Below are 6817 nucleotides of genomic sequence, written 5' to 3'. Positions count from 1 at the left end.
GTAATATTCAAGGACAACCAAGAGCCTAAGCTTGGGGATGCCCCGGATGGCATCCCCACTTTGGTCTTCGTTCATCGGTAACTTTACTTGGAGCTATATTTTTATTCACCAAATGATATGTGTTTTGCCTGGAGCGTCATTTTATTTTGTTTTATTTTGTTTTGCTTCCTGTTTTAATAAAATACCAAGATCTGAAATTCTTAAATATTAGAGAGTCTTCACATAGTTGCATAATTATTCGACTACTCATTGATCTTCACTTATATCTTTCGGAGTAGTTTGTCATTTGCTCTAGTGCTTTAATTATATCCTTTTAGATCATGGCGGTGGTTTTATTTTTAAGAAAATAGATGAACTCTCACGCTTCACTTATATTATTTTGAGAGTCCTAAACAGCATTGTAATTTTCTTTGGTCATGAAACTAGTCCTAATATGATGGGCATCCAAGATGGGTATATTAAAAACTTTCATATAGAGTGCATTGAATACTATGAGAAGTTTGGTACTTGATGATTGTTTTGAGATATGAAGATGGTGATATTAGAGTCATGCTAATTGAGTAATTGTGAAATTGAGAAATACTTGTGTCGAGGTTTGCAAGTCCCATAGCATGCACATATGGTAACCGTTGTGTGACAAATTTGAAGCATGAGGTGTTCTTTGATTGCCTTCCTTATGAGTGGCGGTCGGGGACGAGCGATGGTATTTTCCTACCAATCTATCCCCCTAGGAGCATGCGCGTAGTGCTTGGTTTTGATGACTTGTAGATTTTTGCAATAAGTATGTGAGTTCTTTATGACTAATGTTGAGTCCATGGATTATACACATTCTCACCCTTCCATCATTGCTAGCCTCTTCGGTACCGTGCATTGCCCTTTATCACCTTGAGAGTCGGTGCAAACATCGCCGGTGCATCCAACCCCCATGATATGATATGCTCTATCACACATAAACCTCATTATATCTTCCTCAAAACAGCCACCATACCTACCTATTATGGCATTTCCATAGCCATTCCGAGATATATTGCCATGCAACTTTCCACCGTTACGTTTATTATGACACGCTTCATCATTGTCATATTGCCTTGCATGATCCTGTAGTTGACATCGTATTTGTGGCAAAGCCACCATGCATAATTTCATACATGTTGCACCTGATTCATTGCCCATCCCGGTACACCGCCGTAGGCATTCATATAGAGTCATACTTTGTTCTAGTATCGAGTTGTAATCTTTGAGTTGTAAATAAATAGAAGTGTGATGATCATCATTAATAGAGCATTGTTCCCAAAAAAAAGGAAGGCCAAATGGAAAAAAATGCTAAATAAAAAAATAGAATAAAAGGGACAATGCTACTATCCTTTTTCCACACTTGTGCTCCAAAGTAGCACCATGATCTTCATGATAGAGAGTCTCTTATATTGTCACTTTCATATACTAGTGGGAATTTTTCATTATAGAACTTGGCTTGTATATTCCAACAACGGGCTTCCTCAAATTCCCTAGGTCTTCGTGAGCAAGCAAGTTGGATGCACACCCACTTAGTTTCTTTTGTTGAGCTTTCATACATTTATAGCTCTAGTGCATCCGTTGCATGGCAATCCCTACTCCTCGCATTGACATCAATTGATGGGCATCTCCATAGCCTGTTGATTAGCCGCATCAATGTGAGACTTTCTTTTTTTTTCTTCTCCACACAACCCCCATCATAATATTCTATTCCACCCATAGTGCTATGTCCATGGCTCACGCTCATGTATTGCGTGAAAGTTGAAAAAAGTTTGAGATTACTAAAGTATGAAACAATTGCTTGGCTTGTCATCAGGGTTGTGCTAGATGAGAGCATTTTTGTGTGACGAAAATGAAGCATAGCCAGACTATATGATTTTGTAGGGATAAGCTTTCTTTGGCCATGTTATTTCGAGAAGACATAATTGCTTGGGTAGTATGCCTGAAGTATTATTATTTTATGTCAATATTAAACTTTTGTCTTGAATCTTATGGATCTGAATATTCTTGCCACAATAAAGAAGATTACATTGATAAATATGTTAGGTAGCATTCCACATCAAAAATTCTGTTTTTATCATTTACCTACTCAAGGACGAGAAGGAATTAAGCTTGGGGATGCTTGATATGTCTCCAACCTATCTATAATTTTTGATTGTTCCATGCTATTATGTTATTTTATATGATTTTTGGGACTAACCTATTAACCTAGGGCCCAGTGCCAGTTTCTATTTTTCCTTGTTTTTGAGTTTTACAGAAAAGGAAAACCAAACGGAGTCCAATTGACCTGAAATTTCACGGAGATTATTTTTGGACCAGAAGAAGCCCACGGAGTATCAGAGATGGGCCAGAAGAGTCCCGAGGCACCCACGATGGCGGGGGGCACGCCCTACCCCCTTGGGCACGCCCCTACCTCGTGGCCACCTCGGAGACCCCCCTAAGTTGTCCCCAATGCCAACACTTCCAGAACATAACCGAGATCGAGAGTTCCACCACCGCAAGTTTCTGTAGCCACCGAAAACTAATATAGACCTGTTCTGGCACCCTGCCGGAGGGGGAATCCCTCTTCGGTGGCCATCTTCATCATCCCGCCGCTCTCCATGACGAGGAGGGAGTAGTTCACCCTCGGGGCTGACGGTATGTACGAGTAGCTATGTGTTTGATCTCTCTCTCTCTCTCATGTTCTTGATTCGCACGATCTTGATGTATCACGAGCTTTGCTATTATAGTTGGATCTTATGATGTCCCACCCCCATCTACTCTCTTGTAATGGATTGAGTTTTCCCTTTGAAGTTGTCTTATCGGATTGAGTCTTTAAGGATTTGAGAACACTTGATATATGTATTGCATGTGCTTATCTGTGGTGACAACGGGATATTCACGTGATCCACTTGATGCATATTTTGGTGATCAACTTGCGGTTTCTGTGACCTTGGGAATCTGTGCATAGGGGTTGGCACACGTTTTCGTCTTGACTCTTCGGCAGAAACTTTGGGGCACTCTTTGAAGTTCTTTGTGTTGGTTGAATAGATGAATCTGAGATTGTGTGATGCATATCGTATAATCATACCCACGAATACTTGGGGTGACATTGGAGTATCTAGCTGACATTAGGGTTTTGGTTGATTTGTGTCTCAAGGTGTTATTCTAATACGAACTCTAGGATAGATTGAATGGAAAGAATAACTCCGTGTTATTTTACTATGGACTCTTGAATAGATCGATCAGAAAGGATAACTTTGAGGTGGTTTCGTACCCTACAATAATCTCTTCATTTGTTCTCCGCTATTAGTGACTTTGGAGTGACTCTTTGTTGCATGTTGAGGGATTGTCATATGATCCAATTCTGTTATTATTGTTGAGAGAACTTGCACTAGTGAAAGTATGAACCCTAGGCCTTGCTTCAACGCATTGCAATACCGTTTTCGCTCACTTTTATCATTAGTTACCTTGCTGTTTTTATATTTTCAGATTACAAAAACCTATATCTACCATCAATATTGCACTTGTATCACCATCTCTTCGCCGAACTAGTGGACCTATACAATTTACCATTGTATTGGGTGTGTTGGGTACACAAGAGACTGTTTGCTATTTTGTTGCAGGGTTGTTCGAGAGAGACCATCTTCATCCTACGCCTCCCACGAATTGATAAACTTTAGGTCATCCACTTGAGGGAAATTTGCTACTGTCCTACAAACCTCTGCACTTGGAAGCCCAATAACATCTACAAGAAGAAGGTTGTGTAGTAGACATGAGGCTGCAAATCTTTCAAGACGAGAAAATGGGCTATCAGTAATGAGAAATGGGTTGTACATTTAAAAAAAATCAAACCGGCAATTAGTTCCAATTTTTTTTTCATTTCAAGACTTTAAATTCCATTAATTTATATGTGTGGACAACTATTTGGATTTTATATTTATATGAATTTATTTTTCAAATTAGTTTGAATGTGACTCGAAATGTCGGGATTAGAAACAGTTGACCGCACCAAAATATGCAAAATTTCATATAATTTTTAACCGTGGGCACAATATGGGTTCTAATGCTAACAAAAAGAAGATGGGCTCCAAAAAATACTTAAGAATTAGCGAATGGGCTGTAAATTATTAGAAATAATGGAAGATGGGTTGTATGTTGTTTTCCACACATTTGAGGTTGACTTGTGTGCCTACTATAGGTTGATGCGTGCACTTTCCTAAAAAAGGTTCACGCACACGCAACGCCGTGTCAACTTTGTCAACACACGAGAGCAGTGACTATTGGATGTCCATCTGATGGCCGTCATGCTTTTTCAATCTTTGCTCTTCCTACTCCAGCCACTCAAACAAGTGCCGACGGGACTGCCTGCTCCCTCCTCCTGCGGCTGGTTGTGCTGACTCGCATGCTTCACCACGCCACCATACTCCCGTCGCTGGCCTAGCCATCCCTCTACTCACCCACACCTGTTATTATTCTCTGGCGACTGCAGACGAACCAGTAAACCCTTGTACTCCCCTCTGCATGGGAAACAACTGCCGAGTCTTCCCTGGCCCATGTCGTTCCCTTCCTAGGACTCGCTATCATACACCACCCTGGTGCTCTCGGCACGGCATGGTCAACGTGGTCAACGGATGACATCCATCGGAAGTGGACTGTACGTGGAGAGGCTGGCAGCTGGGTCCACGGCCGCACGCAAGGAAATGCCTCCTTATTACGCGCAAAATAAGGATTCCTCCACCTGACAGCTGGGACCCACCGGAAGGGCCTCTGTATTTCGTGAAAAATACGTTCCCCCCGCTATCAGCTCGGACCCACCAACTATATCTTTGCACGCAAGGAAGTGCCTCCTTATTACGCACAAAAAAATGAATACTCCCCTACTAGCTGGGACCCACCGTAGTGGACTTGTGGGCCTACTAAGTTGATGGGGACGGAGGGCTTTGTCAACTTAGTCAATATGAACGATTCTAGCTCAAGTGACCGTACGATGTCCATCCAACGGTCGTAGTGCTTCTTTAACCTCTGGTCTTCTTGCTCCAGCCGCCCAAACCACCGCCGGTCGTGCCACCTGCTCTTGCCTCCCATGGCCGGCTGTGCTGCAGCAGAGGCCTCACCGCCCCCTACTACTCCCACCGCTGGCCGGGCCCTGCGGCGACAGTAGCCTCACACCGCAGCCGAACCAGTGAACCCTCGTACTCCTCTCCGCGTGGGCACCCACTGCCGCGTCTTCCCCGGCTCTGCGTCGTCCCCTTCCTAGGCCTCGCCGTCGTCCACTGCCTTGGTGCTCTCGATGCGGCGTGGTCAATGTGGTCAAGGAACGACTTCCATCTGAAGAGTATTGTACATGGAGAGGCTTACAGCTGGGTCCACAGCCGCAGCAAGGAAGAGCCTCCTTATTACATGGAAAATAATTATTCCTGACGTATTTCACAAAAAAATGTTTCCCCCTGACTGCTGGGACCCAGCAGCTACATCTTCGCATGCAAGGAAGTGCCTCCTTATCCTCCCTGACAGTCCGGACCCGCCTGGTCGAAGCGTATGTAGCGTTGTCATTCTGGTCGCGAACGTGTACGTACATATTGGTCGATCGGTCAGTCTGCAGGCTACAGCGATGAACCGTGGCCGAGTAAGGAAGGGCGCATGTCGTAGTATAGGCGCGCACGTGTCATAGTAGAGGCGTGGACGTAGCATGTCACGCAGTCCCGTTAATATCGTGTACACGTATGTACAGCTAGGGTGCAAGAAAGGAAATACGGTCACGTACGTACATATAGGCAGGGTCTCGAACGCCTAGTCACGCATACGTACGGCCAGGGCTCATGTACATGGCTGGGTCAAAACGGAGAAACTCTGTCGTCGTATTCATCGGGAGGCAACGTAATGCGTAGTCGTGTTCATCAGGAGCCAACCGGCTTGGACGGAACAACCAATCGAAACGAGGCATGGCGTACCACAGATAGGAGGAAACAGCCTTGTGTTCGACCGGCCACGGTCGAAATGGGATCCTGTTCATCGGGAGGGGTCTGCCGTACCACAAAATGGAGGAAATGGACTTGTGTTCAAGTGCCTATAGTCAAAACGAGGTCCTGATGATTGGGAGGGGTGTGGCGTACCGCAAAACGGAGGAAACAGACTTGTGTTGGAGCGCTACGGTCAAAATGGGCGTCCTGTTCATCGGGAGGGGTGTGGCGTACCGCAAAATGGGACTCCACGGGCTACTATTCATCTCCACCGTCGACCTCCTCCAGCCTCCATGGGCTACTGTTCATCCATCGTCGACCTCCTCCAGCCTCCACCTGCGACTGTTCATCCACGGGCTCATGTTCATCTAGCCTCCACCGGCTACTGTTCAACCAGCCCTCTCCACGGGGTCCTGTTCAACCACCCCTTCATGGGCCACTATTCATCCAGCCCTCCAACGGCTACTGTTCAACCAGCCCTCCATGGGGTCCTGTTCATCCAGCCCTCCATGGGGTCCTGTTCATCCACCCCCAACCGGCTCGATCGGGGTCCTGTTCATCCAGCGGCAACGGCCTCTACTACCACGGGGTCCTGTTCATCCAACCCCCCACTGGGAATTGTTCATCCACCCCCCAACAATGCTCAGTGTTCATCAAGAGGCAGCAGGTTTGATCGGCTTCAGTTAGCAGCAGTAGCGAAGGAATCGCTCGATAGGGTTCAGTTAACAGCCAGGGATCAATCGCTCGGGTTCAGTAACGCGTGGCATGCAGTGCAATCGCTCGGGTTCAGTAGGCGTACGCCTCGCTCGGGTTCAGTTAGAGCGCAACACCTCGCACACACGGGCGTACGTGTAAGAGATAAA

This window comes from Triticum aestivum, chromosome 7A (assembly GCF_018294505.1).
Source record: "Triticum aestivum cultivar Chinese Spring chromosome 7A, IWGSC CS RefSeq v2.1, whole genome shotgun sequence".
Lineage (NCBI taxonomy): Eukaryota > Viridiplantae > Streptophyta > Magnoliopsida > Poales > Poaceae > Triticum > Triticum aestivum.
This window is presented reverse-complemented; position numbering follows the sequence as displayed.